At 33.7% G+C, this 17,935-nt stretch overlaps 1 protein-coding gene and 1 non-coding gene across 2 annotated transcripts in view; one reads left to right on the plus strand and one right to left on the minus strand.

Moving 5' to 3' along the window:
* Positions 1 to 17,935, plus strand: part of LOC123530781 (calcitonin gene-related peptide type 1 receptor-like) — a 265,533-nt gene that overhangs the window by 62,677 nt on the left and 184,921 nt on the right. The gene's annotated exons all lie outside the window — the stretch shown is intronic.
* Trnat-ggu (transfer RNA threonine (anticodon GGU)) lies at positions 3,340 to 3,411 on the minus strand. The gene has a single exon. It is a non-coding gene; the product is annotated as a tRNA-Thr (tRNA).

Genomic DNA, 17,935 nt, shown 5'->3' on the forward strand with positions numbered 1-17,935 from the left:
ATTCAGTTAAACGATGCTTTCAAGATGTTGTGCCATTTTAGATGGTATTAAGAACTGAATACATTGTGAACATTTTTGTCATACTCAGTTATACTCAGTTATCTTGTCTTTCGGCTTAGGAAATCTGAAATTGGAAGAACACTACTATTAAACACTTATAAATGATTACGAGTCGATAACAATGTTCTTTTTACGATGACTTATTAATCGTGTTAGAAATGCTTAAAAAAGAGAATGCGCATGGTCTCGATTTTGTTTGTTTTCCACATTAAATGCAGACGAAATATGTTAATGGTTTAATACTTCGTACCGAGTTATTAGTTCTACACTTTGCATTATTTCAAGGTATCTTGCTTTAACTTTTTTGTCATTTATTTTGCAAACATACACTTTTAAAATAAAAAAAGTGGAGTAATAGTGAATGTTAGGCAATTACGGTTTTGGATCTGATACAGTGTAAATGTTATTTGCTTTAGTGTATCATGATAAGATTGTATTCTAGTCTAAAACGAATTTCTATATATACTAAAGAATTGGGTAAGACTCTAATTGCTTAGTTGATATAATGACAAATCCTTTATTATGTAGCAAATTTATGTACGGAATGTTGTTGATTTGAATCGTTTGTGATAACAGAGAATTTGCCACTACCGTTTCCATGTACAGTTTATGTATTGTTTTGACTTCCAGACGTTTTTCCCTCATAGCATTAAAACAAAGAAAAAGTCTGTTCAAGTAAAGTATTAAACAAAACAAACGGCTACGATTTGGTGTTTCTGCTCCTGTTTATAAGCACGATAATATTTTTGAGTCGGCTAAACGATGTAATCGTTTTGACGAGTCCTTGCTATCCAGCGATTCTCTAAGTCTAAATGGACCAAATAACACAGTGAAGCGATGTAGTTCCATTAGATTTCTCAAACTTCAAACAGTTCACTGCAAGAATGAAATTAAGTTGCGTGAATTCCCTTTGCTATGACCAATATACGATGTAATCTGTCATATTTATGACTTGTAATTGTGCAATACTCGAATGTAACTCATTAAGCATAAATGTGCATTTTATGAATTGCGCAGGCTTACAAAGCTTGCGTAACATCCAGCGAAAGACAAAAAATAGTTCCACAGGGCTCCAGATAAGATGCGTATTAGCGTAAATTACGTATAGAAATAATGCAAATACGCATGTCTAATAATTTCTAAACGTATATAAAATTACAGAAATGCACACAATGCTTTTTTAAAAACAAAATCTGAATCATCTGGATGCGTTAGGTAACATAGCCGATCCCGATCAGCCTTAATTCTCCCACATTGAACGTATACACGCATCGTATGATTTCTATAAACTTTGCGTGGGTTTCTACACACACACATGAATTTTGCAGTCAGTAAACGGATAAATTATCGGACGAAGAAGCTCTTACTGGTTTGTTTAGTTACTACAGATATTAAAAATGATTTTAATTCTTATTTTTCGAGAAATAAACAAATCGGCGAAACATTAAATTGTATTTTCTTGTAGTTTTTGAAATCGAAAGTAGATCGTCTATGTTTGGCGAAATGAAACAACTTTTTTATGAAAAGATTTAAATAAGAGGTAATTTAACCGTAAACTTCAATGTCAGATACTGCCAATTGCTGCTAAATGTCTTCGTATCATCACAATTTGTAAAATATATTGTTCAAACTGGAGACAAGTGTAATCGTATCCGGATATAATATTTTGGGTAAATATCGAGCTGTGTTATGAAATTTTAAGAAAAAAACTAAAAAACAAACTGAAACTGGTAGACTATACTGTCAGTACATCAATCATTAGCCGACTCAGGCCATTCAGGCCTTTGATTTGTTTTGTCCAGATGAAAACTAATTGTTAAACTAAAGAACCAGATATTAAGCGAAGACAGTATCATACCCAGACACCAATTTCAACCGAGGCAGTATACTGTGTGTGTGTGGTGGGGGGGGGGGGGGGGGGGGGCGGCCGGGGGGGGGGGGGGGGGTCGTGGAGGCATGCTCCCCTGGAAAATAATTGTGATTTATATGGTATATATGCGATTTCCTGTGTTTTCTAGTTATTTAAAGGTTATCTTAAAGACACTAAATGTTAGCAGCAGTGTGATTTATAAAGTATTATAACTTACATTTTTTTAAAAATATTCAAGAATCAAACCTAGAAAAAATCCTTTTTTGTCCGGGAGAGTCCAAGAACTTTCCAATTGGCGTATTGTTGTTAAAAACATTAGGGCCGATTGTCTGTCATTCTTGTCTAAGTTTTAAGTCGTCTAAAAGCTCTGAAGCTTCATCATAAAAGCAGGATCCAACATGCAAACACAGAATTAGCTGGAATATTACGTTAATGTTTGTCGCATAGCTCAAATCCTTCTTTGGAAGACATGGAACTTAAATATTATCACATATGTGTTTCTGTCTCAAATTGACTTTCCATTGGTAACTAATGGGAAAAACACTGTTGAATTTGTTTTCAACATGTTCCGTTTGATAGTCATTATTTCTTAGTAGGAGCATGTGATGCATCTTCCAGTTGTTTTGGAAAAGGAAACGCAAGATGCTGTATCACTGGTCTAGAAAGGAGAGAAATGATTCACCTTAAAGTCATTGTTGTATTTTTGCTAGCGTTTGCTCTGAACCGTTATCTACAGACATTTTGTGGCATTTGTTGCAATATATCTATTTGTAAAGCTGCTTTCACAGATCTATCAAATATCTTTTCACACGATATAGGATCGAAAATTTTCAAAATGCAAATTAGGTTATTGGCTTCATTTAGCACATGTAATATATCACAATATTTCGCTTGCAAATTAACTGAAAGGGGCCATGTTTTGTTACATACCACCACTATGAACTTGATGTTTAAAATTGTCCGAAAATAACTGGAAGCATCAGCAGCTAGTTGACCTGACGACACTTAACAAGTTAGCGCATGATATATATGCTCACAGTGAATTGAAAGTGTGCTGACTCTACTTTTGATAACCATATAGATTCTGAAAGTGTGGGGAGTGTGTTTTTTGAAGCACTTTTAAATGGGACACTTGTTACATCTTTTTTCGCGCTCATTTTGTTTTTGTCACAGGGTGAGAAAAATGTGCAGCCAGACCGTTCCGATGCTCTACCGACTGAGCTACCCGGCCGCCTACACATTTTCTCCCCGTTTTAATATTCAAGTCCTATACCGTGACATATTTCCCCACCATTTTGAAATTCGTCCTCGAATTTCAGCGGGTACTTTATATATAAGCAATTACAGGCGTCGGAGACTAACCAGTGTAATGCGTTGGGCGCCAAATGTCACCGGGTAAGAAAAATGTGCAGCCAGACCGGGACTCGAACCCGGGGCTTCGGAATACCGTTCCGATGCTCTACCGACTGAGCTACCCGGCCGCCTACACATTTTCTCCCCGTTTTAATATTCAAGTCCTATACCGTGACATTTTCATGTAGTAGAATATAAGAGGTATCTAATATGAATTTAGAAATATACTGACCCATCAGAAGTCAACATTTTATACAGAATTAAGATCTACTATTAAGGGACTTTTAAAATTTTTATCTGCTTTGGAAATTTTATCCGAGGCTGCAGCCTCGGTGTGCCTCAGTGTTGCTACGGGCCTGTAAGAATACGTCTTTGCAATTATTCTGACATAGTAATGAATTGTAAACTCGGTTAGTATTTCTGTATGTACTATATTCATACAAAAAAGCTGAAATAAAAAAAAGTATGCAACACTACAATCAATCTATCACATACATGTTATATTTCTCCTCATAAAGATTCGAATTTAATTGATTATTTCAGTTGCCTTTCCATGTTGTGCCAAACCTACATAATGCAAGTTGTGTGTAGACAACATTCATAAGTAAATAACTCACAAATAATGAAATGGTGAAATATTATCATATGTCAAAACATGTCGGCGCGCAACTTCACTGTATATTTTGCACAACATAGGACTTTGACATGATTTGAAGGTATATTGAAATGTAGATTATTTTCTGATCTTTTGATAGCAATTATTTTTCTACTACACGCATTGTATCTATCCTATATTTTATTATAATGACATCATTATCCCAAACCTAAAATTGTTTATTACACAGCCAGATGTACGGATATTCTGTCAAAATTAGGAAAGATTTGAACATATTAAAATTTACAATTTTTTCAATGAAGTACATGTATGCATATCATTATAGTGTAGGATGCATGGCGGATATGCACGTGTCATTACCTCTCATTAACAGACTTAATCAAACCGAGTTTCCTATTATTTTGCTTAGTTTTGTTCTGTACTTCTAAATGATCTTCGTATACAGTCTATTAATGTTATCATTTATTTTTTATTCTGAAATCAGCTTTATTACGCGTGCTACAGAACCAAACACGACAAATCAAGTATCAATCAACTTTTGCTTTGTCAAAGCGTCAGAGAGCAATCCAATAATTGGATCTGTGCTACGCAATGACTTTTGTTCCGAACTGTCTGTGTGCTCGGCAAATATCAGTTTGTATGGCACTTCATTGTAAAGATTTATTTCAACACATTTTCGATTGGTTGAAGCTTTTAGTTAAATTCGTAATCTTATCAAAGTGAGGGTTCTGTGTCTGCTTTTTATCTGTGTATAAAGACATTACATTTGCAAACTGCTGTAGCGTAATTTGTTCTGAAGATTTGATAACCTTCAAAAGTACATAATCAAGATCTAGCTCATACTGTGGAGAATGTTTTACAGCGTTTAGTCATCCTCATCTCAGACCATATTGAAAGCGAAAGTGAGAAAGCTTAGCTAAACCAAGACATTAGATGTATATAAGTATGATATGAGCCGTGCCATGGGAAAACCAACATAGTTGGTGTGCGACCAGCATGGATCCAGACCAGCCTGCGCATCCGCGCAGTCTGGTCAGGATCCATGCTGTTCGCTAACAGTTTCTCCAATTCCAATAGGCTTTAAAAGCGAACAGCATGGAGCCTGACCAGACTGTGCGGATGCGCAGGCTGGTCTGGATCCATGCTGGTCGCACACCCACTATGTTGGTTTTCCCATGGCACGGCTCATATATCGATATATCCGTTGTGTTTCTGTTTTGTTATACTACAGCTTGATTTGTAATTAATTTATAATCCTATGTTTGACATTTGTATAGCAACGACGCATTCCTATAATCTGTAAGCAAGCCTTGTTAGGTTGTGGGATGGGTGATTTAATTCATTTGAAAATGAATGAAATATCTCTCTTTCCAGTGTGTTGTAAATTTATGTGAGCAAAACACTTATGTGTTCAGTAGTAATTTGCTAAATATTGAACGACATTTCGTATCCTTTACTTATATATCTAAAATCAAGAACAGAGTCTAAAATACATCATTTCAATATAAAATAGGATATAACGTTAAAAGTTTGATGAAATCATGCTGTAGTTATGATGGTGATCATGATGCAGAAAAGCTAACTGCTTTGTCTTTGTTTTAAAAGTATGTTGATACTTTTGTAAAATGGTGCTGTGTAATGATTTCTTTTCTATTTTTGAAATATAAAATAGTAAAATATATATTCAAACAGATTTCAGTTAAGTACCCACATTGTGATCTAGATAAATTCCATTTGGAAGCAAATTAAAGAGCAAATGTGTTTGTAAGCACCATGGTAGGACTTAATATCACTAGTTGTGGCGAATAGTAGGTGAGTTAGAAAAGAAAAAAGACAAAAAAAAACATATGTGAATATAATATAATATTCCACCAGTTCCAGAGTAAGACTTTTGCCTTGTTCTCGGTGCTTCCGAGGGATCTACTTTTCAGACTTTATTTACTTCACAACAGCGGGTGTTAAGTGCTGTGTGGCGGCCGTAAAAAGTCGTCCCGACTTCATCTCAGTGTTGTTATATTTTCTGGTCCTTCGGGATCATTGATTCCAGCTCATTTAGATTTGAAGATAGAATACTGCTTAAGCCGGTGCTAGGGGTGTGGGCAGTGTTGCATTTTCCATTACTGCTCATGAACATACTCAATCAAACCGAGTCTGCAATTTTCACTGTTTGCTTTGTTATCGGTGCTTCCGATGGACCTACTTTTCAGATTTTATTTCTTTGACCTATGGAAAAATTCATCTTGTTCATAGTACACAGATGAGGTAGTTCATATTTTCCTTTTCCAGGCTCTTTTATTTTTCTATTCTTTTCCGACTCGGATGAGCGCTTAAGGCTCATATTCTATCAAATATATGTATGTTACAGTGTACTTTATATAATAGCGTACAACGCTTCACGCCGTTATTAGAATTTAGTTTTATAAAAAAATAGCAGGCACTTGTAAAATCCGTTATGTCAGATTGCAATTATTAGTCCATCCTATTACCATACATCAGTTTAATATTGTAACAAATTACTCAGTAGATATTTAAAGCATACGGTCTGTCATATCTATCAATTATAGGGTCTCAATTGGCATCAGATGTGTTTGGGTTCTTAAATTGTAAAGGGTTTACTTTCAAAACATTGACATTAATATAGATTAATATAGGGAGAGGTTTTTTTAAAATCTTCAAATCATTTATTAGAGCGAATAACGTGACATTTAATGAATGGCAATGTCTTAATAAAAACATCAGCAATAAACAGCAATATAGCTTTTTCATTGCTGCATGTCGGGCTTCAGTGCGGTATAAAAGATTCTCTGTGTCAATATATTGCCTAAAGTGATAAATACGTAGATATAATGTGTAATGTCCTACATATTCCCACCTTATTAATTAAATTAAAGATGAATGTTCTTAATAGGCAGCGATCTCATTTGGTCATTTCATTTATGGCCATTCCACAAAATAATGCTTCTTTGGAAGAGATTTATAGGTTCCTATCCCATTACAATTCCTATCTACAGAAATCACCTTACGTAATAAGGCTTGAATTTTAACTGAAGTTTATTGCAATTCAGAACAAGAACAAAAATGTCGGAGCATTTCCGTTTTTCAAATTTAAACGCCAAGTTCTCTTAATGTTTAAATGTGATCAGAGTTCGACTGTATTTGTTAATAGGTATCTCGCTCTGTCATGGTATATGTATATAGGTAGAGGTGACCACACTTAACTAAATTAGATTATGTTTGACTAAGTGCATGTATTTAGGCAATCGCAAAGAACGCGATATCAATTTCAAGGTGTGTGTGGTATTATTAATTTGTTTAACGCACTTTATAGTATTAGCCATTTTTCTTTTTTATTGGTTTCTACGCATCCGAATCCATTCATGCATTAGGTCTATAACACTATCAAAAGTACAAACAAACTTCTGTGCAACTCTAGTATTATTCTGATGACGCAAGAATTCGTGTTTGTCAACATTAAACATTTACGTGATATTCATTTATCTTATTTGCAATACAATTAATTAATACATATAATTCAAAATAATTTATACTGCATTAAACTAACGCATATACGCTGTTTCAATACAATATAGTGTCTTCTGCCAGCATTTGAGTTTGCAGCTCGTGATAAAAATGGACACATTGTTTACATTTCAGTTCTGTCTATTTATCCTTTAAATGTAGTTATTTCTGTATCAAGGATTACAAAAATCCCTTTATGCAGCTGAAGGTAAGCATTACATTACTATGCCCCCTTCAAAGAAAGAGGAGTATATTGTTTTGCAGATGTCCGTATGTCTGTCGGTCGGTCGGTTGGGATGTAGACCAATCAGTTTCCGGATGACAACCCAAGAACCCTTGGGCCTAGGATGATGAAGGTTGATAAGGTGACCCAGAACAGTTAAAAGGTTTCCGGATGATAACTCAAGAACGCTTGGGCCTAGGTTCATAAAAGTTAATAGGGAGATTGGACATGACTAGCAGATAAGTCTTATTCATTTTGAGGTCAGTGGATCAAAGGTCAAGGACACAGTGACCAGGAACAGTTTAACATTTTCCGGAAAATAACTTCAGAACACTTTGGCCAAAAATCATGAAAGTTGCTAGGGTGGTTGGTCATAACCAACAGCTGACCCCTATTGATTTTGAGATAAGTAGGTCAAAGGTCAAGGTTACAGTGACCAGGAACAGTTTAACGGTTTCCGGATGATAACTCAAGAATGCTTGGACCTAGGATCGTGGAATTTGATAGGGAGGTTGGTCATGACAGGCAGGTTACCCGTATTTATTTTGATGTCAGTAGGCCAAAGGTCAAGGACACAGTGATCAAGAACAGTAAAACAGTTTCCAGACGATAACTTGAGAACGTTTAGGCCTAGGATCACAAAACTTAATCGGGAAGTTGTTCATGACCAGCAGCTGACCCCTACTGATTTTGTGATTAGTAGGTCAAATGTCAAGGTCACAGTGACCTGGAACAGTTAAAATATCTAGAAGATAACTTGAGAATGCTTTGGCCTATGATCACGACATTTAATAGGGAGGTTTATCATGACCAGCAGATGACCCCTGTTGATTTTGAGGTCAGTAGGTCAATGGTCAAGGTCACTTTGACCAAGAACAGTAGAACTTTCGTGCACAGTGACCAAATGATTTTAGTTCCTTGTGCAATTATTGAATGCATGAAGGGGTGGGGGAGCGGGGGATTTCGTGTTCTACGAGCTCTTGTTTATCAGTTCTACAAATTTTGTTTGTAATTATAAGCGATAAAAGTACCTCCTTTCCTTGACTGTCCTTTTGTTGACATTATAGAATTTGATTTAAACAAGACCGTACATATACTCTCATCTGAGACAAGTGTCCGTATTTAAAATATGTTGGACTGTAATTTTGGACAGTAAATCGGTAACACAGATATATATTGAAGCTTTTTTCAAAATAATATATTGTGTTTCCAAACACTTGCGTGTATTGCAATAATATTCAAATAAAGTCTCGTGTAAATGTTAATAGTCCCACAAGTTTGTTTATAGAAATTCTAAAAGCATTTTCACACTAGATAACATAAGAATTATTTATTTCATTTTGCACAAATTGTACACATTTTATTAAAGTCGTTATATTTAAGGTCATTTGTATTCTATGTGACACGTTTTACCATGTTCATATTTTATTAAAATAATTATGCCTCTCTCATTTTCCTGTTACTGGCAAGCAAAGTGTTTCGTTACATACAACGGATGAAAAGTAAAATAAGGTGACTTTTTCATATCTGACTACATTAGATAATGAAATGTTAACATTGTAATGACATAATTACTAAATTGATTAAGATATGTTAACCTTTGACTTCATATTGATATTGTCTTTGTCTTTGTTATAGGTTGATAAAACACAAATGCTAATCTATGAGTGATAAACACATGCTTGTGAATGTTCATGTTCCAAGCATATTATGATCATGATGCAAATTTACGATAAATCAAATATGTAATCGTACATTTTGGTAACTGTCTGGTAATAAATACGAGTTAAACTGTTTATTATAAACAAAAAAAGAACACGCATATATAGACAGGATATAATGATAATTGAAATAATGGATAATTGCCGAAAATGTAAAATTAGTTTGTCCAAAAATGTTATGGGTCATTTTGTGACATTTTGATATATTATTTTCTAGAAAGTATAATGAGGGGGAGAGGAGTTGAAGACGTTACTGACGTATATTATTTAGTGTACACTTTGCTATGTGAAGATAACCTCTTCCACACACCTGTTTAACTCCAGAAAAATGTTCTTTTAATTGTGAGGGAAGTGACTTCTCCGCGTTTAAAAGACGCTTGCTGCAGTTTCTCGTATGAGGGATGGGGCAAATATTTCCCAACAATAGAACTTCTTCAAACTTTGTATTTGAACACAGCCTCATGTTACAAACAGAAAAATGCAAAATCAAGCATAGGTCACCGAGCTTGTTTAAGATTTATCTGCCCTTAAGTCTGAATTTTTCTTCAACTTTGCATATTCAAGGGCAGATAACTTCTAAACAAGTATGGTGACCTTCGATTTGTTTTCATAATTCTGTTTCTAACATGACACTGTGCATATACAAAATCTGAACAAATTCTATTATAGGAAAAATTTTAACCCAAAACTGCCGCAACCGTCTTTAAGGCTGTTTCTCACAGTTGCTATGTTTATATTTACATTGGCCGGTGATAAAGTATGGTTCGCAAATTTAGTTTTTTAACCCTAGATCCGTTTCTCATACATTATAACTTTTCTAAGAAACACGAGCAATTGTATGTACTGTACGTACTTAAAGGCATCATTGAATGGTCATTGTTCCTTCTCATGACTTATGGTGAACATGTCACACTTGGCTGAGCAGGTAATGGATCCAAGGGTATCATCAAAGGCATCCGAATTCCAGTAGGCGCCGCCATTTTGTACTCATGCATATTCATTACAAATAGCCTCTTTGCCAATGTGTTTTTACGCATCTTTAAGTCAATCTTTAGTGAAATACAACTACGTAATAAACAGAACTACAAACACAAATATTTAGTTTAAACTATCTAACTCCTAAATCTTACATGTCATATTGTAGAATCGAGATTAACTAAATGAATATTCATCATCTAAAAATAGACTCCCGCCTAAAAATATCGTCTACTATTATTCTTCTCGGTTTCATTCTTTGCGGCTTCCAGAGGTTCTTTTTACGATTTTATTTCATACCAACTTTAATATTTTAACATTTTAAGTATAACCATCAAAACATACTTTACTAATGAAGTTATTCGAGATTTTTCACTTGACTGTGAATGCTATTGCACGATACGTACCGTCACCGGATAACAACATTTCAATTACTTCCCTTGTTTTTATCTAGAACTGTATAATTGTATTTCTTCTATTTACTGAGCTATAAATATTTTATTAATTGTTTTGTAATTGTCAAGTTGTGAACTTTTTATACACACTTTTTTCAAATCCATCAGTTTGTTGGTGCCGACTTATATAAAACCCCTTTTTCTCCTGGCTTAGTCGTTCTGGAGCTGCAAGTATCCATTCATGCAATGCAATTACTGGCATATGGCAGAACATTTCTTCCATTGTATTGCTAATTAAAGTTAGGCAAACATACGACCAAATTCTGATCTGTGCCACTAGGACGGGTGTCGAAATTGGTTCCCCAAATTTTGACAGAGTGATGGTATTTATTGTCCGCTAATAATATTGAGGTAGGATCGCTCATCTAAAGGTGTTTGTTTAATATTATTTTAAGTTAAATAAATGTTTGTGTGAAATAATTTTAAGTATTCTTAAAATAAATAGATAAGAATGCACGTAAACTACCAAAAAACATAGTTCATAATTATTTTATTAAAGATCCCTTAAAAAGAATATTTAATGTGCGCTAGAAGGAACCTTTTGGTAAGCTAAATCTTGTTTAATATATCATGCGAACAAATATATAAGCATTTTGTTTCATTCCTGTCTAGTACTATTATTCTTTTGCAGACACACGGTAAAAGGTAGTCTTGAGTGACGGTACCTCAGGTACACGAGAAAGAAAGAAGTCAATACGCACGAGTTGTTATGAATTTACCTGTTATTTTCGTCTGATTAACGTGATCCTCATTGTATTTTAGATTGTCTGCGCACTGAAAACTCATTGTTACAGTATCTCATTAAGAAACATCCAAATCATACATATTTCCATTAAAATGATACATCCATGGTCTTAATTTTTCAAACTGAATTCGTGTGCAGACTAATTCAGCTTTGTTTGTTATGTGATGACAATCAGTCAACGGTCATTCCACAAAATAGCCACTCATATGTTTTTGTTCTCCAGCATTTCTCATATATTTTCTAAGGTGTGTACTTTTGCTCATAAATCACATTACATTTTCCTAATGATATTGTGTCTAAACTTGCATACAAATATACCATTTGTTTAGTTGAATTCCACAATTTTCACCTACCTGTTTTTTACAATCGTCCGGAGCTAATATGGTGTTTTCTCAGGTTCTTTTGTCTGAATGAAGAATATTCCCGTTTCTTTGGATATGCCCCATTTCTACTTGACCTCTTATTATGAAGGTAAGTAGTGTGTTTATCTCAACCTGACGTATTCAGATATTTTGTCAGAAATTGCTCAAAATGCACCCGTTCGTGTTGTATAATTTCAAACTTCCTTTGCCTTTCAATTTCAGAAATTACTAGGGCAGTACCATTGCACCCAAGCCATACATGTACTCCAATTATTCAGGCTAGTAGAATGTATGGATTTGTTCAGAATTCGTTATCTGAAAACGGTCTTAAATGTACCATTTGTCTAACGTGTAGAATTTTAAAGTTCCACATGAATAACCCCTGAATCCACACCCGAACATATGCCACAATTCAATATGCTTACAGTGACATTTATTTGACAATTGTAGCTTGCACTTAAGCCAATGTAAGATTCTGTCTTTCACGAAATTCTACTAAGGTGTTGTTTTTTTTCAGGTCTGGTTACGACACTGATATCTGATCCTAACTTAGCTGTTGTTAATATTACTTATTTTAATTATGTAAGATTTTTGTTTAGGTTGGATTTTAGAGTGAGTTGCAAACCAACCACTTCTTCATATAATTCAGCTGACTAACGGAAATGGATGGTTCTACTCAGGTATCCGTATATGATTAATTATATCCTCGGTGTACCAGAAGTTTTCCTATGCCAGGAAAAGCTGAAATTCTTCACAGGGCCTATAATTATGTCAGTGTTACGTTAGACCTTACAAAAATAATAACTGAATAAATATCATTAAGCTTTGTAAGGGGTCACATATCAAACCATGCAGTTAAGTGCAGTAAACTTTGCTCGAGAGCCCATGACTATTACGAGACCACTAGCATTAAGAGACGACTTTTTCAGTTCCTTTCTTGTGTTGTCAAAGATCAAATAATGTTTTATCTGTGTAGACACCACTATTTGCACTTCCCTTTTGTGGTCTATTACAAAAATGCAAGTTGTAATGTATAAACACTCGTTCCCATTTGAAGCCAAGTAAAATCAGTATAGTTAACAGCATTTACAATGCAAAATGTTGCAGCAATCAGGATACATGTTAGTTTCATCAAAACAAGATGATGCATAGAAAACGTCCTCTTTGGTATATAAATGCTGAGACATTATTGAAAGTATGTATCACACAATGCAATTATTACAATGCACTTGCTGTGTACCATTGAAAATGAAGACTTTTACAATTTGAAAACATAATCATAGAACCTCAATCAAAAGGTAGGGATGAGGTCTTCAAGGGTCATTGTTGATAACCCATTGACTGAAACTTCGTTCCAGGGATCTGAATATCACAACTTAACACAGCTTCAGCAAAGAAATCATCCCACTTTAAATGTCTTTATTAGATTGTTCAGAAATGTCCGTTGGTTATTTACTGGTAAATAGATACACCAATTAGGGGTTAGCAAGGATCTTTTACGTGTCTTGATTCTACAATTTATTCTGTTATCGGCTTCATTATGTGCTCTTCAGAAACAAATTGAATTATTCAGGTGTCAGTCAAACTGTTTGTCAGTGTTGAGTTTTATCATGACAGAACTTTTTTATCCTATAAATACGATTATGTTTCAAGTAAAAATCAGTATGGTATTTTGTGTTGATGAGGTGTAAGCTTGAATCTTAGAATTTGATATCTTCACCACTCTAAATAAGGCTATCGTCTTATGTGTTGGCTTTGTGTGCGTGTGTGTTGTTCGTTTTGTCCTTATGTGTTGGCTTTGGGTGTGTGTGTGTGTGTGGTGCACGCGTCTGCGTGCTGGGGGTTTCGTTTTGAGGAGGCTACGTTTTTGGTGCGTGGCATTCCCTGTTTGATATTTTTCTTTGTTTTTTACACACATGTAATTCTAATTTGAAGATAGTGAATCCTCTTCCATCTACATATAAATGCGTTACAAGTAATACTTACTTAGCATATGCATTTGTACAGTAAGTACATTTATAGAATAACGCAGCTACAGAAAGAACACGCCTACAAGCGAACTTCACACTATCTGATACAAAAGTTTCATCGCGTCATGAATCTAGCACATATTGACTGAAAAACGTAACGAAAAATAAATAGTCAAATATTATAGAAATATTTTTCATTAGATATATCTATAATGCAATTTTACTGAACGCCAGTATTGTAAGCAGCATTTACGAATCACGTACGCCTACACAGAATACTGTAACGCCGTGTCAATTGAAGCGCAAATAAATGTTCTTATTAGACAACAGTCTCCAGGAATATTGGTAGTTATGTCCATTTCACGAAATATAATACGTTGTTAAGCTACCATTCTATTTTGAATCCGTTTGTTACCTGGAGAAATCAGTTTAAGGCAAAAAGCTTAATTGCAACACAATAAATATAGATTTGCTTTTTGTTATTGTTTGCAGTACGGAAATACGTGCATGTCTTCTGGTATCACGCATTTCAGTCATGCTGATCATTTGTGGTAAAGTCTATTGCAAAACACGAAATATCGTAACAAATGTTTACATGGTTGAACATCTCTGCTTGCATCGCCTACGCCATATTAGTTTGTCTTTTATGCTACAAAGTCTGTCAGTCTATGGAGATTCCTTTCCTTAAACTGGTTTACATCATTAGGTTGAAGACATTATCAGCAAGAAATTTAGCCTTTGCTTATCAGCAGATCGGCATGTTTGCTAATTTTCTCAGATTTGATAAGAAAGCTGTGTTATCTTGTGAACAGTTTCATGAATTGCTTTGATTTGTCAGGCTGTGTCTCTCCCTGTCATGGCAATTAGTAGTAATGGAAGGCGAAGCGTACTACACTTAAACAGATTAAATTATGTTTAATTAAACTAATTTGAAATGCTAGAGTCTACCGCTGTATTTATTAGACATGACACAAGAAGCAGACATCAGTTTGCTATACTAAGTAACGACAAGTGAAAGATAATGACATGTACAATGAATTAAAGACTATCAAATTTAAAAAAAGTTATCTTGTAATCATACTAGAATAAGTGAATTTAGATACTTTCTTATCTGAATAAATGTAAAACCTTAACTCTGGCTTCGTCAATGAAGTAGTAAATTAAATTACACACCGGAGACTGTGTCCGCTAATGCTTATTAATCAACCGGGTTCAAGAAGTAATTCCGCAAGATTTTAGGTTTAAATGTAAGATTCCAAATATTCTCCAATAAAAAGATGAATATTTGTAAGAGACAACTAATATAACCAGCAGCAGCAATTTTGCTACTCATATCGGCCCTATTACGTTTTAAATGTGTGTAAAATTGCCATGTGTAATGACAGGTGAAAACACTGCGACCTAGTTTTCAGGCCGATATCTCAATATTCCTATTTAATTTTGGTCAAATACAAATCATGGCAAAGTGTCTGTGATCAGTTTGTCTGACACTATATATTTGCCCTTACTCGGTGAATAATGTTTCAAATGAAAACATCACTACAAACATATCGATTTTAGTTTAAGACGTTAATATAAGCTACATAAGATTCAAGACGAAACATTGACGAAATTCTCTAACGAGATGATAGAGACTGTATTACCTGAAACATTAAATCATACATAGCAAAATCTAGATTAACCTTCAATGTACAATAACAGTCGTCTACTTTATATATAATTATAAGGAATCATTGGTCTAATACGTAATTAAACATTGATTCGAGCTGATTTTGGTTATTGTTACAATTGACACTAAACAGTCACTTTATTTAAAACGAAACATTGCGAAAATAGAGGGAAATTATATATTTGCACACTGCATCCAGGAGATGTATTTATTCTTTCATATATCCACAGTATGCTGTTAAAATACGAATCGGAAACATGGCATATATTAACATGATTTTTTATTTTGTCTATCTGGCACTCCGAAAGGACTTTAAATTTAAAGTTATTCGAATCTTACAGCAAAGTTATTTGAAATAATATGTTGCTAGAATTTCTAAGTAAAAACGTAAGGTAATAATATTATACTAGGTTTCAACGTTTAGTGGTTTAGAAATGCTGCAGAAAATATGATTTTGTTAAAATATTCCTCAACAATAGAAGACTTAGGTTCGAAATAAGTTGTGGAAGACTTAAAACGTATTATTAATCATACCAAGAGTTTATAGAATATATTTCAACGGAATTATTATGCATAGCATTCAGTTCCCTACGAAAATAGGTTCTTAAGGCTCTGAACTGTTCATGAACTATTCTAGAACATCAAGAACAGTTCTTGATCCATTCATGATGCCTCTTCTTGAACATGTGTACTTGAACTGTGAAAGAACACTGTTTAAGAGGAGTTCAAGAAACTTTTAAGAATTTATCAAATTCTTAAATTGTTCTTTAAACTGTTCTTGAATGTTTTAAGGACTATACTTGAATACATACTGTGCGTTCTTAATGTGTTCAAATATCATTCTTGAAGTGATTTCAAGAACGGCTTGTGTACATGTAAGAACTACTATGTTCTTAGCAGCTCCTGAAGCAATTTCCAGAACAGTTTCAGAATAAATGTGGAACTTCAAAGTGTTCTTAAAATGTTCTTGGAGTAACCTTACAATTATGAACAACTTCACATTATTTTAAGACATACATTGTTCAGTACAGCTTTTATGAATGATAATAGTTTTCTGAGATGTTGTCACAACCAGTTCGAGAGTAGTTATAGAATTGTACTGTTCTCAAAATGTTCTTCTTGATGAAAAACAAAAAGAAATTAAGAACAGTTTTAGAACAATAGCCAACTATTCATTCACCTTTTGTAACATGTAATTACAAGAACATTTGAGTTAAGATTTAGAATTTCAATGTTCTTCTGCTTCTCTTCTCAGAATGATACTAAGACGCAATTTTACTAAAATTTGACATTTTGTAAAAAAAAGACTCTGCCTTCTATAAATGTTCTAATGCTATATTATGAAGAGATTATTCTGACTATTTAATACTTGTGTCAAATGAGATAATACACCCAGTTAAAGTAATGGTACATATATAATTGGTAACTGTCAACCAGTTACAGTTATTTAATGATATTCAGACTGTTTATTTAAAATATAAAGAGCAATTGGATTTTGATACTTATAACCAATAAAAAAGCCTTGTCCATTTTGTGTTTATAATGTTACTTTAAACAATACAGTCCAAAACAGCTATCTCGACTTATTTAATTGATTATGTAAAAAAATTGATATATCGCGTGGATTTTCTCGGTCCCGATATGTTTCCTCCTTATTTTATATAAATCATCTACGGATATCTCGGATTAAGTTATTTCATTTTTTTTTCAATATTTTAATTAAAATTAATTTTGAAATTTACTCTATTTTGAGGTAGTTCATGAACAAAACATCTTTAGCAATTTAATTCATGAACAATTCATGAAATTTCATGAACACTAAATTATTCATTTGTTATACATAAAACTTAGGTCTATAATACATTTATATAATAAGTTCATGAACTTTTATGAACGTTAAATTCACAGTGTCACATGATTAGTTTCCACCATTTTGTTGCATGCTGGGACTTTTTTTGCACAATGTGATTCAGCGATTTTTGAGAAGTTTGTGTAGCAAATAAGGAGGAAACATCTATCATACTACAGCAAGGAATGGATTAAAAGGAACATGAGGACACTGAATATTAAACAAGTAATTATGGTGTTGTCATTATCATTCATTTAAAAAATACAGAATCCTTTTCATATGTCACATTGTTTTCACGACCCCGAAGAAAGGTCAGTATCTGAATTTAAATCTTAATATAAAAGTAAATTATAAATAAATATATATATATTGATTAAATGTTTATATATTTTATGCAAAAGTTGTTTACTTCTTATTATGTCGAGTTTACTGTTTTACTTATGTTAGGGGGAGAGCATTTTAAGAAATGTTAAATGAAACAGAACCTTTCTTGAACTGTTTAAGAAATACTGGGCTGGAACAGTTCCTGACTAGTTCTTGAAAAATAG

The sequence above is a fragment of the Mercenaria mercenaria genome, chromosome 11 (assembly GCF_021730395.1).
Source record: "Mercenaria mercenaria strain notata chromosome 11, MADL_Memer_1, whole genome shotgun sequence".
NCBI lineage: Eukaryota > Metazoa > Mollusca > Bivalvia > Venerida > Veneridae > Mercenaria > Mercenaria mercenaria.